General features: G+C 41.4%; 1 long non-coding RNA gene across 1 annotated transcript in view; it reads right to left on the minus strand.

Moving 5' to 3' along the window:
• The window catches only part of LOC148521374 (uncharacterized), a 193602-nt gene that overhangs the window by 76518 nt on the left and 102971 nt on the right, over nucleotides 1-14113 (minus strand). Inside the window, exon 2 of the long non-coding RNA XR_015878835.1 lies at nucleotides 10410-10479. This is a non-coding gene — a long non-coding RNA (uncharacterized LOC148521374). The remainder of the gene's footprint in view (nucleotides 1-10409; nucleotides 10480-14113) is intronic.

Consider the following 14113-nt stretch of genomic DNA (forward strand, 5'->3'; position numbering starts at 1 on the left):
AGTAGGCCTGATCTTGGGGCATTGAGGTGATCCAGACAGATTGCAGGATCAGCTCAATGCCCCAAAAATATTTATTCAGATTGCAAAGCAATGATACAGGATGCAAAGGAAAATCACCTTCCAACACTAAACCATATTTACCATTTAATTGCTTATCATTTTACATTCATTGAACGGTCATTTATCTATTGCTTAATCTACTGTATGGTGGTTCCTGTAAGAAGCTATTCACAGCTGCAGATAGAGTAGAATGATATGTAGGCTATAGAAAGAAATGGGCCTTATCTTGCATGGAGTAGTTGCTTTATGGGTGTAACTGGCAGGTTGTATGAACGTCATTTGTTATTATCATTTAAAAAGAAGAGAAAAAAGCTCCTTAGTACCAGCCCGGTTGCCTTAGTAATGGGTAACTATCAATTTAAAATCAAGGTGATGCTTCTCTCTTTAAATCCCCAGAGAAAAGAATCTCTTATATTTAGTGAGGTTATATACCTGAACATAAATGGAATTGCCTGGTACACAGTGATCCTCTTCTATAAGGTCAATGTATTGTAGCAACATTTTTGATAAAAGCCTGAACTGAATCATATTTCCGCTATAAAATGTCATTTTCTTGCAGTAAAACAGTTGTACAGAAATGTAGCTGTACAAAGTCACCATTAATACTGTTTTCCACTGGAAATTAAAAATGATAGAGAGAAAAATATTTCCTCTTGTAAAGAAGAGTTAATAAATCATGTAGGCACCCAAACAACAGAAAGGTTTAAAATGCAATATAGGGGTATAAAGGGTAAGTGACACTACACTGCTTACAGGTTACCATGCATAGCACCCTCTTTTCCCTAAGTACCAGTATACAGAAATGTGGACATCAAATAGCTGCCTACAGTCCTCTTTTTTCAATGCCAATAGGGATGTGATCTAATGCAAAAGGGCAAGTTACAGTATTACCATTGTGGCTATTTGGGTAAATCTGGCGGTATGGACAAACTACCCCTGTGGTTTATTTTTCAATTATTGGTCTATTGAAAGAAGCAAAAATAGATGAACATATTGCAGAAAAAATATTGTCAGTAAGTATATAACAGGACCAAAGAAATCATTAGGAAGTGGGATCGGCACACTGTAACACACCAATCAGTGGAATGGAACGATATCAACTGTAAACTATTGTATGGTGTCATGTCATACAGCAGAAGGAGGTGGTCTTAGCAAAATAACAGATGGATCCCATCGGCTAAAATCTTACGATTATATCATGCCGTTAGTTGCATCGATGTTCTAAGGGTGGATCTAAGCTAAGGTGAGAGGGTGAGGATATAAAGGAGCCATATGGAGAATAATTAATCCACCCTGCCCTCTTTGTCTATGGACATTTCTGTCCAAACCATGTGAAAGAGATGAGATAGACAAGGTAAAAGGAGAGACAGGCCAGGTACATCTGATAAGATCCATTGGGAGAGAATGGTTTCTTTGCAGCGGCTGCCACTTTAGCAAGAAGAAGTTTATTACCATGAGTCGGGGCATGGAAGGGGGATAAGGTATAAAGGGAGAGATGTACTAAGCCTTAGTGAGAGATAATGGGGAGAGAGATAAAGTAACGACCAATCAGCTTCTGTCACTTTACAGGCTGTTTGAAAAATGGCAAATAGGAGCTGATTGGTTGGAATATATCTCCACTTTATCTCTCTCCAAGGCTTCATACTTCTACCCTATATATTCCAAAGTACCAATGAATTTGTCAATTCAATTTGGATACTCAAATCATACTGAATGTAGTTCTGGACAGTCAGCCAGCACATCTGCACCTCACTACAGGACCACATGCAGTGCATGAGATCAGCCTCTGGTGACGTGCATTTAAAACAAATAGTATCACAGGAAGCACCAATGATACATCATAACCTATGGGTTAGGTAAGAATGGTGCAACCAATTATAATGTAATTCAGCGTACACTGTGGATACCAGCTGGGAATTTAATCGGACAGTAGCTGTCAATACATCACATAAAGAGACACAAGGGAATTCTTAATTATTTTTGTAAATGTAAGATGTGGAGAAAACCGCAGAGTAGCGAGGGTGCAGCTCACCATCTACAGTAGCACACAGTTCCCATCAACAGTTCCCCAAGCAGAGACCACCTTGGTTGCATAACTGGTAACTTGAAGATAAGTGAAGAGAGGGATAGGTAAAGCTGGATTTCGAGTTTGGAGCTGTGAATATGTGTAGGGAGAAAACATGAGAGGATAGCACAGACCCCATAGATACCAAATGGTAACCACACCAGAGGGGTGTCCATCCTCAAAGCATGGGTTACCAATCTATGGGAGAAAAAGGGACTTTGATAATGTTCACCTCTGATGAGATCGGAGTGTAATAAATCATCACGGAGGTGTGGGGTATGGCCCAGGCAGTGGCGTAACTAGGGTATTTGGAGCCCAGGGCAAATTTGAAAAGGGAGCCCCCCCCCTGATGTGTGCGCACCTTCGGCGCGCGCGGCAAAAAAAATGGGCGTGGTCACTTAAAAATGGGGTGTGTCAACATGACACACCCCTTTATTTTCACACTGAACATTCCTATCCATATGCACCTTAACCCCAGTAGTACCCCTTATACAGTACCCCCAGTATGGAGTTGTGGTCCCTCTTATGCAGGCCCATAGTAGTGCCCCTTATACAGTATCCCCAGTAGTGGTCCCCCCAAATGCAGTGCCCCATGTAGTGTTCCCCCTTATGCAGTGCCCCCAGTAGCAGTCCCCACAATGCAGTGTGCCCAGTAGCGGTATCCCCTTATGCAGTGCCCTTTATATAGTGCCCCCAGTAGTAGTCCCCCCCCCTATGCAGTGCCTTTATATAGTGCCCCCAGCAGTAGTACCCCCCCATGCAGTTTTCCCAGTAGTGGTCCCCTTATACAGGCACCCAGTAGTGATCCCCCCTATCCAGTGCCCCCTGTAGTGGCCCTTCCTATTATTGCCCCCAGTAGTGGTCCCCCGAGTGCAGTGCCTCTACTAGTAGGCCCCTTTTATAATGCCCCCAGTGGTAGTTCCCCCCCAAGTAGTAGTCCCCAGTAGAGGTTCCCCCTCCCGATTAAGTGCCCCCAGTAGTAGCCCCCCCCAGTAGAGGTCCTCCCAATAATGGTGCCCCCACCCCCAGTAGATGGCCTCCCAGTAGTAGCCACCCCCCCCTCCCCCGTTCTGCAGATAGGTTAAAAAAAATATATATATATAAAAACATACTTACCTGCTGCTCTGGTCCGCGCTGCCGCTCCCGCCGCCGCCCGCCAGTCCTCCCGGGCTGGCGCGCTCAGCATTATGGGACTGACGTCATGACGTCAGTCCCATTACCCACTGCAGGAGCCGAACGGAAGTCCGGCTCTTGCAGTGGGTGCTGCTGCAGTCAATGAGAGTCTATCTGACTCTCATTGGCTGCTGTTTAACACACGCATCGCCGCCAGCGCTGGAAGCCTAGCACCGGTCCTGTGTAAATGTGTAGCGCCGACCGCAATCACTGTGGTCGGCGCTACACTTGTGGCTAACTAGGGCGGGCCGGACCGTGGCCGGCGGCACCCCCCCGTGCCGCCGGCCCCACGGCGCCCAGGGCACGCACTCTGCCCGACCCCCCCTAGTTACGCCACTGGGCCCGGGGCAGGTCTGAAGGAGTTTAATTAGATTAATAGCTGGACTAAAAGCCTGGTCCACAGAGGATTCAGTATAAATATCCATCCCACCTATCCAGTCCAACGCATATCTGGGGCCAAATATAATAGGATGAGAGTTTAGAAAATGTGAGAGTAAACTCTCCAATTTTTTAAACTCGGTCAATGTAATAGGGTACAAGAACAAAGAAACAGATCAAACTTAAATGTATTTGAGGTTCAAAAAACTGTCACGGTTTAAACTCTCTTCCAGATGTTTTCTCTTTTGAAAATACAATTCGACCAATGCTATAGTGTGAGACATTACTGCTAAACTCTCAAATTTCTAAACTCACCCCCTATTACATTTGGTTCCTGTAATTGGCTGAGAGGGCAAAATCCCTGAAGCAGAGGAGATTCACTCCTCCCAAAGCTGGTGGCTGTTGGAGCTTAAATAGTGATATGCATGGATGCTTGTTTGCCCAAATAAACTTACTCATGGCAGTGTTTATTAAATGGGGATCTGTTTTTTTTTTCAATTAAAAGGGAAGCATAGAGTATCCGAGTGAAACTGACCATCTTAATTAAGGGACAATGACCCCGGTAAAAGAAGGGAAGGTGTCACCATGTGAGAAAATCACGCTGCAGGCTCTTAATTAAAGTAGGGAAATTAGCTGTATAAATTTGGAGGGATGGAAAGGGGAATACAATACAAGGTATTTGTTAGAGGAAGTAGTTTATTGAAATATAAAAGCGCTCGCCTACCCTACATGGGTGTGCTTATAAAACGATACTGTTTTGGACTTATTAATTAAGAAACCTGAAAATGAATGGAAGTCTTTAAGAATGTGTAAGGCTGCTGGGACTGCAGCTCGAGGGTTGTGACAATATAATAATAGGTCACCACGAATGCGGAAACTTTAGGCACTACAGTGCTTACAGTGATGACCTGCCAGGTGATGGTTTTAAAAAAATGTCTGATTAATTGATCTAATCTAATGCCAAGTAACAAAAAGGGGGGAGAGAGGGCAACCCTGCCTAGTCCCAAGGTGCATAATAAAGGGCCAGGTGTTTATAGTAAGGAAAGCCAGGGGTCCTGATACAGGGTGTAAAAAACATGAAAAAAGTAATCCCCAAAACGCTGTGGGACCATGATACTCTAATGAGAAGTTTGGAGTAATGTAGGAAGAAATACCTGGAGTCTGGGGTTAGATAGGTCTGTATGACTGAACCAAAGATGGATCTTTGCCCGTTTGTGGAGTACAATAATTCTGCCTTTGGTAAAACCCACATGGACTCATTACTATTCATGATGGAAATATATAAATATAGCAGTTGGGGTAATAATTGAGGTGACAAAATTTTATAGTAATCCTTCTGGGCCTGGTGTTTTACCATTACATAGGGTCTTAATAACAGTGTGAATCTCCGCCTCGGTCAAAGGTGCCTTCAGGGAGTCTCTATAAAGGTCAGATAACTGAGGGAGTCCTGCAGTCTTACTATCTGCATACATAATGTTGGATTTTCCAAAAGTTATAATCAAGATTAAGTTGGGCCCCCTCTGCACACAATGGGCCAGATGTATGAAGCTCTGGGAAGTGATAAAGTGCAGAGTGATAAGCGACCAGCCAATTGGCTCCCAACTGTCATTTTTTAAACACAGCCTGTAACATGACAGATGGGAGCCGATTGGTTGGTCGTTTATCACTCTGCACTTTATCACTTTCCAGAGCTTCATACATCTGCCCCAATGTGTCATATAACTGCTGAGTATCTTCAATGGTCTGACAATTAGCCTCGGTATCATCAACCAATAGAGCAGAGTATGCTGCAGCAAGGGCATCACTAAAAGCAGTGGCGTAACTATAGGGTGTGCAGAGGGTACACTTGATATGGGGTCCGGAAGATTAGGGGGCCCGCCAGCCCAGCAAGCAACCCACTGCACCCTGCAGACTTTTTTTTTATTTCCCACTGTGTTTATTTAAACTGACTGCAGACAAACGCAGCACAGGGGCCGAGGTGGGGGACTGTGTGTCACTCCCAGACATTGTCCGGCTTCCAGCCGACGCACAGAGCTACTGGTTTCGGCAAATGATGACATCATTATCTTGCAAGTCTACCTCTTCTTTGGGAGGGTCATTGGCAACAGAAGGCCGTGGCTTCGGAGTGGCGCCGGTGTTTAAAGGAGTGACTGTCTGTGAGTGACACAAACGGTGCTGCTGCAGCTGCTGACAGCCTGCTCATGAAGCTAATGTATAATATCTTTATTAATATAATATGCCCATTAATATTATATATATTATATACAGTAACATGTATATACCTATATACAGTATATGAATATACATATATGTATATATATGTGTGTATATACATAATATATATGTATATAGTGCAGTAAATATATTGGGTATGAAATACCGGCAATCGGGATCCCGGCTGTCAGAATCCCGACACCGGCATCCTGACAGGGCTAGCATACCGACACTTGTTGTTCGGTATGCTAACCATCCACCTCTCCCTGCCCTAACCCTCCCTCTTTGGTGCCTAACCCTAACCTCCCCACCTAATGCCTGAACCTAACCTTCCCCTTCCCGCACCCTAAACCTAACCCTGTCCCATTAGTGCCTAACCCTAACCCTCCCCCTAGTGCCCAACCCTCCCCCTTAGTGCCAAACCCTAACTCCTAAACCTAACCCTCCCCCACCCTGCTACTTACCTTCAGCATCCCGGCGGTCGGGATGCCGGCCTCAGTATTGTGAGAGGCATCAGGATTCCAGCACCAGTAATATCAGCGCTGGCATTGAGGCAGCCAGGATACAGACTGTATCCCTATATATATATTATATATATATATATATATATATATATATATATATATATATATCAGAGGATAACACCAAGAAAAAAGACAAGATATTAGTCCAGTGCACTTTAAAATCATGTTTAATGTAGAAAACAATGTGCACTAGATATATAGCAAAGTGATTTAAAACTTCCCTCTGCCTTTGGTCAGTTATGTCAATTATCAAATCATATACATCCGAGTGGTATTAATATCATTCATTAGTTACTTTCTCAAATGTGTTTAATCTGAAGTAACTCCTACATATATGTCAATGAACTACCTGTGTGACAGTGTTTTCATATGATCATTTTGAAATGCTCTGTTTTATAGGGAGCGAGTCACCAAACAGTATTAAAACTTTGTTACTCTGTATTCACCTATGTTATTAAATGTTACCAATCTAGAAGTATCTGATTTGGGACTGCAACAGATGTAACTTTATTAGTTCTAGTGACAAAGGGTATCTTTTATTTGCAAAATATAATACATAGAGGTATAAGATATCATCCCCTATGTTTGATTTCCACACTTTAAGTAGGGAGTTAATGTATAGTTTGTGCAGTTTACATATAATTACACCAAATGTCGGATCTTATTTCTCATTATCTTTTCTCCTCTTATGTGGATAATACTGTACAGGAATTATTGTTCTAAACTTGCCAAAATGTATTTGATTCACTTGTCAGTCACTTTTATACTCAGTAGTGTTAGCGGGTATAACATATATCTCTATCTCTTCCGCTTAAAGGCTTTAATATAGCCAACGCTATTCGTGTCTCTTATTATACCATTGCAAGTAGCGATCTGACATTGTAAACAGACGTCTTCTCCAGCAGGTTAAAATGCCCTTACACTCCTAATCTCTTACTAGAAAGTAGCTTTCACTAGGATGGTGGAAATCTTAGAGGAATTGCTTGAAAAAAATCAAGATATGCAAATAGGTTCAAAAAGGGACAATTCTCTGAGAAAACAGTCAACTTTCCTCCCTGACCCTCAGATATATCCTCAAGTTAAAATCAATACAGATCTGCTCTCCAAAGATCTGGATAAATTGTAGAAACAGAAGAGCAATATGAACAATTTAAATCTATCCAAATCAGAATATCTAGCCTGACAGGACATAGAAAAATGAGATGACATTGAAATTAAACCCTCAGACAAGGGCGTATCTACACATTGGCCAGGGGGGCGCTGTCCGGCAGTGCCACCAGCAGCCAAGGGGTGGAATCAGGCAGGGACTACCAGGACCGGAACTAGCGGCGGTGCAGCCACGGCTAGTCCCACGGACCCCACAAGTGTAGGGCAGACCGCAGTGAGAGCGGTCTGCCCTACACAGTAACAAACACACAGCCGCCAGCGGTGGCGGTGTGTTTGTTATGGCTGCCAGCAAATGAGAGTCAGACTCTCATTGGCTGCTGCGTCCATGGAGGGAGCCAGCTGGAGCTCACTTATGAGCTCCGCCCTCCGGCTCCCCCCGCAGCGGGTGATGGGAGACACATCATGGTGTCTCTCCCATAGTGCAGAGCGGGCCGAGAAGAGCGGACAGCGGCAGTTGTCAGCAGGAGCGAGGATCAGGTAAGTTGTGTTTTTTTTTTTTCTGTGTGCAAGAATGGCTCGTGGGGGGTGTGGTTACTAGGGGGCACTGTATAAGGGCTGGCCACTACTGGGGGCACTTTATGGGGGGGTGGCTGCTACTGGGGGCACTGCATGGGGGGAATACCACTGGGGCTAATGCAGCATAGGGGAGGCTTACTACTGGGGGCACTGTAAAGGGGGACTACCACTGGGGGCAATGCAGCATAGGGGCGATTACTACTGGGGACAATGCATAGGGGGGACTATTACTGGGGGCACTATATAGGGGGATGGCTGGGGAGACAGACGGAGGTGCTGCCTGATGAAACATGTGGGCTGGCTGGGGATACAGAAGGGGGGTAGCTGGAGAAACATTTTAAGTACTTATTTAATGTACAGTGTAATTATTCCAACATTATGGGGGGAGGGGGGCGCCAGTCCATTACATTGCCAGGGGCACTCGGATCCCTAGATACACCCATGCCCTCAGACAAAGCTGGGAATATCGTTTTATGGAAAAAGGAGGACTACACAAAAGAGATTCTCAGATAACTCAAAGATATCAATTGCTACAAAAGATTGATATTTAATCCTACTGCGAATTTCCTTGGTGAATATAAGAAAGTTATACAAATCAATCATAACCAAGGGACAATCACAAAAAATAAGAGGGATTACCTTTTGGGTGGAGCACCCTAAAGTTCCAACTTTTTACACTTTTCCCATAATTCATAAAATCTTCAACAGCCACTGGGAAGACTGATAGTATCGGGTATCAATGGATTAACTGAAAAAGCAAGTATCTTTGCGGACAAACATCTGTGTAAATTTGTTTAGGAACTTCCATCTTACACAAGAGATACTCTGGATACTTTGGGAAAAATTCATAATGTTACAGTAAATCCCGTCTCATGGTTGTGTACAGTACATGTGATGTGGAGTCACTGTATACCAGTTTTAACCATGAGCAAGGTATCAAGGCAGCTAAATACTTCCTAGATATGGAAGGAAGAAGTGATTTCATCCTACAACTCCTCAAATTCATCTTGACAAAAAATTACTTCACCATCAATGAGAGATTTTACATGTAAACCCGAGGTACAGCGATGGACACAACATGTGCCACAACATATGCTAATCTGTACCTTGGGTGGTGGGAGAAGGAGATAGTATTCTCATTGGAGAATGACCGATATACCAGACACATAACATCTAGGTTCAGGTATATCGACAATATACTCATTAAATGGGAAGGAGATAAGGGGGAACAACTGAAATTAATTGAAATACTGAACCACAATGATATCAATCTGAAACTAACCAGCAAAATGAGTCAGGAGATGGTGACATTTCTGGATTTGAAAATCGAAGTAACTAAGGAAAAGAAAATCATCAGACATGTTTCGCAAACAACCTGCAACTAATAGCATCCTTAATGCCAACAGCTCCCATTTTCCTGCAACCATCAAGGAAGTACCTAAAGGAGAATTCCTAAGGACATGACGGAACTGTACCGAATTAAGGGCCTGATTCAGAACCGGACGCTATTTGCGGACGGTCGTTCCAAAAAAGGGGCCGGCTATTTAAATTGAGCGCTCGCTCTTTGCGGTTTGTTGACGCCTCTATGTCTGAGCGAGCGAACGAAAAATGCACTCGCTATTTTGTAAAGATGCCCCTTTGCCGTTCGCAACACACATCATCTCCGTTATTTATTAGATTAATCGGGTACATCGAAAGGCATCTGAACTGCTTGTGGTAGGTTTTTCTTACCGCTATCACTGCGAGCAGTTCAGGCTAAAAGACAACCAAGTGATGTGGTCGATGACGCTACTTCACTAATTATGCACTCCCATTAAACGCCCTTTTGACCGTTTGGCACGCCTGCATTTGGATCTCCACTCCCCCGTTTCCAAGCACCTTCCCCTGTTACCACCCACAAACGGTACATTCTGTCAATCAAATTAGCAGCCCCTCGCTGTTTTGCGAGCGCACGATTTCCGACCGCAATGACTGGTTTGCGCATGCGCATTATGACCCATACGCATGCGCAGTTGTGCGAACATCGCTCAGAGCGAACGAGCGGCCGCTTACGAGCGGCTCTGAATCAGGCCCTAAGTGTGTTTGAAAAAAGATCAGGAGAATTAACAAGTAGGTTACAAAAAAGAGGATATAGTAAGAAGATCATTAAACAAGGTTACAGTCAAGCAAAAATGAAAGAGAGGGAAACACTCATTTTTCCTAGAAATAGAAATAAGAAAGAAAGAAAATACAGGAGTTAGATTCATCAGTTCATACTGTAATAAATGGAAACAGATAAGAGGAATCCTACAAAAACATTGGAAAATACTTACCATAGATGATGATGATCTCAAGAGAACATTGGGAGACAGAGTCATTGTCAGATGGTGTAAATCTGATCATCTGAAAAAGAAATTGGTACACAGTCATTTTAAAAGGCAGGAGAATAAAATATCTACTAAAATCAAAGGTTGTTTCAAATGTGACAACTTTACAACCTGTAAATATATAGAACAAAATAAAAAAAAACAACAGATATGGCAAAGATATAATCATAAAAGATTATATCAACTGTAAGACACTAGGAGTAATTTATTGCCTTTCCTGCACCTGTGGTCTCAATTACATAGAAATGACTAAGAGACAATTGAGACAAAGAATTTCTGAGCATGTCAGAATGTAATGAATGCTAAAACAGATCTTATGAACTTTAAACCAATTACAAGTGTGGTAAGACATTTAAAAAAAAAACCACAATGGTAATCCTGATCAGTTGAAAGCGTATGGAATAGAAAAGATCCAACTAGGAATCAAGGGAGGCGATATTAACAAGGAGCTATTAAAGAGAGAATCAAGGATGATATTCCTAATGAACAGCATAGATCCATATGGAATGAATTAAAATATCCGGTATGGAGCCTTTCTATAAGGGGATTTGAATTAATCCTACAGATTCAGTACATTTTATATGACAGACATAAACGACATGTATGTACCAATATGGATGGCTAAATATCCATGGGAACATGAATTAAAACACATGATTGCATTCAATAATAATATCACTGGAGACACCTCTATGTTGAAATTTCCAAGTAGATGAACAATAAATGATAATATGTAAGCATTTATTACTTATATGTATAGGGACCATGCTCACATTATACCGGATCCTAGAAGACTCGGAGGTGGAAGAGAACATCAGAGTATAGATACAGCTTCTTTTTATGCCATTCCCACTTATGGTATTAGTTAGAAACAACACATCACACTTCACATAGCTTAGATGAATTATCAAATTTTGAAAAGAAAAATGCACATTAATAACACAGATATTAAGAATTATCACCTCACTGATTTAGGTTTTAGTTAGGGTTGTACAGGCTTGGATAGGTTAGAATTTTCCCACCAAGTTAGGATTTTTCCCACCAAAAATCAGGTCTCAGAAAGATGCAAAACGTCAACTTTCATGGACTAACACCATCTTCCATGGACTTTTGTCCAGGAATGATGATGTTTGTCCGTGAAAGATGAAGTTTTGCCTCTTTCTGAGACCCAATTTTTGGCAGGAAAATCTGAACTTGGCGGGAAAATTCGAACCTATTCCGAGCCTGCACTTCCCTAGTTTTAGTACACTATAATTGGCAAACACACAAGGTTTTGGTTGTTTGAGTGGTATCTTCACATTATATGACTGGAATTTTCACTTAGATATATGTGGTATAAATAGGTGTATTCACATATATTTTTATTTAGTAAGTTACACAGGGAATTACAAATGGGATCGTTTTATTATACACATACTAATATATTTACATGGACTGGTCACAATATATACCCATTTAAGTGAGGGTAATTTTTATGGTCAGGTTAATATTTATCACATACTAGAGATAGTTTATGTGTATTAGAGTAATCTAGTCTCACACATAGGGGCATATTCAATTGAGCGCGATGTTTAGCAAGGGAAAAACTCGTGCCCAATTTTGGATTACTGCGAGTATGCGTACTCCCAATACCCGCGGTATCCAATTAAAAAAAAGTGGTTGCAGGGTTTTCAGAGCTGGAAACCCTGCGCCGTGTAAACAAACAAGAACAAAAAAAACCACTTACCTGCCCGGGGGTCTCCGGTGGTCTCTGTGGCTAAAGGTGGCCTCCCCTCCATCTTCTTACTGGGGAGGGGACTGCTGAGAGGCTCCAGAGAGGCACAAGGGCTGCTGGGAGCTGTATTTCTCCCAGCGCCCATTACGGGGGGGCATACTCACACTGGGAGGGGGGCATACTCACACTGGGAGGGGGGGCACACACACACTCATGCACACACTCACTCATACACACTTACAAACACTCACACACACTGACATACTCACCGCTGCTGCAGGAGACACTGGTTTCAAAAGACATCACTTCGGAAGGTATTACTGACTAATTAAGCTAATTGGAAACTTCCAATTGCTTAATTAGTCATTAGAAGGGGTGCCGCCGGGGTACCAGAGCATTTTCCGACCTTTTTTCTTAAAATTGTGGACTTTAGGAAAAATTGGTCATGCTCTGGAGGTGCGCAAAAAAAACCCTCCCGGCACACAAAATAGGAAAAAATGCGCACCTAATTGAATAGCGAAAATCCCGCACCTGCAGGAAAAAACTCGCAGGTGTGGGATTTTTTGTATTGTCACCCCCAATTGAATATGCCCCTTAGTTTCACTGCAATAATAAAGGGGAAAATATATATTAATTTAGAGGGATAAAATTTATGTAGAGACTGAGACTTCCATGAATTCAATAACCACTAGTATAGCAAGGATACAGCTAAATATGATATAAGCACAGATAAGTCTCTATAAATATATTGAGTTATCGTGATGGATATATCACTTTGAGTGTAGAAAAATTATATCAATTCATCTGAAATTATATAAATTAATGAATAACAGAGGTTTTCCAAGAGAACCATATAAATCAAAGATTATGATGTTATATTAATACATGATAATATCGTGGATGATTTTTGATAGCTAGAAAATTATTAAAGCAACAGAGTATATGTATATATTTTTTTAATTATCTACCCTGGACCTTATCGAATATTGATATCAGCACACTTTTCATATACCTATAGGGTCTATACATAAGGATCTAACAAAAGATATACAAATTAATCCCCTTTGAGGATACTTATAAAACAAGAATGTTAAATTGACTATGTGAACATACCACACAGTCTAGATGTGAGCTATCATTATAGGAACACATAATAGTTATTATCCCAATATCTACAATAGGTAGAAGTACGGATATAATTGAGACCTATCAAGGGATGATTCTAACAGCAAAAGAACTATTACATTAAAGAAAAGAGTATACATATTCATTAAGAATCATCTATATTGGATTTTAGTAGATGTAGGCATTAACACATTTTTATATATGATATATTATTAATAGATCTCTATGTGAATATATATACTAACCTAAGAAATTGTACACAGTACATATACAGGGAAATATTCAGATCATATTTATTTGATTTCTATTGTGGTTTTAAAGAACTAAACACATGAAAATAAGTTTCATTGAGATCTTTGTTGTTTTGTTTACAACGTTGTTAGAATTGAACTACTAAAATAATGAGAGAAATATGGATATTATGATAATTAATCATGGGAATGTATCTGCAGGGTTGGTACACAAGGATTTAACTAAAGGTATACCAATTAAACTTCTGTCGATGATAACTGTGAATAAGAACGTTAATTCACCTATATAAATAAATCATACAGTATAGAAGGGAATAAACAATGTAGAAAAATATGTGTAACCATCCCAATATCTATAGGGAAACGAATATACACTAATTGAGATCAATGATGAGGATCAAGAAGATAGAAAACCCTGTGAAGTCAGCAAGTTTAAATAACTATGGAAGTCACTAACCTATCAGAGAAGAAGCTGGATATAGAGATTTGAACTGACAAATGGAAGCAATTAGAACGGTATAAATACCCGACATGGGAGGCTTTCAGGTTGCACTGCCTTG

This window comes from Taudactylus pleione, unplaced genomic scaffold (genome assembly GCF_031769625.1).
Source record: "Taudactylus pleione unplaced genomic scaffold, aTauple2 ptg000169l, whole genome shotgun sequence".
Taxonomy (NCBI): Eukaryota; Metazoa; Chordata; class Amphibia; order Anura; family Myobatrachidae; genus Taudactylus; species Taudactylus pleione.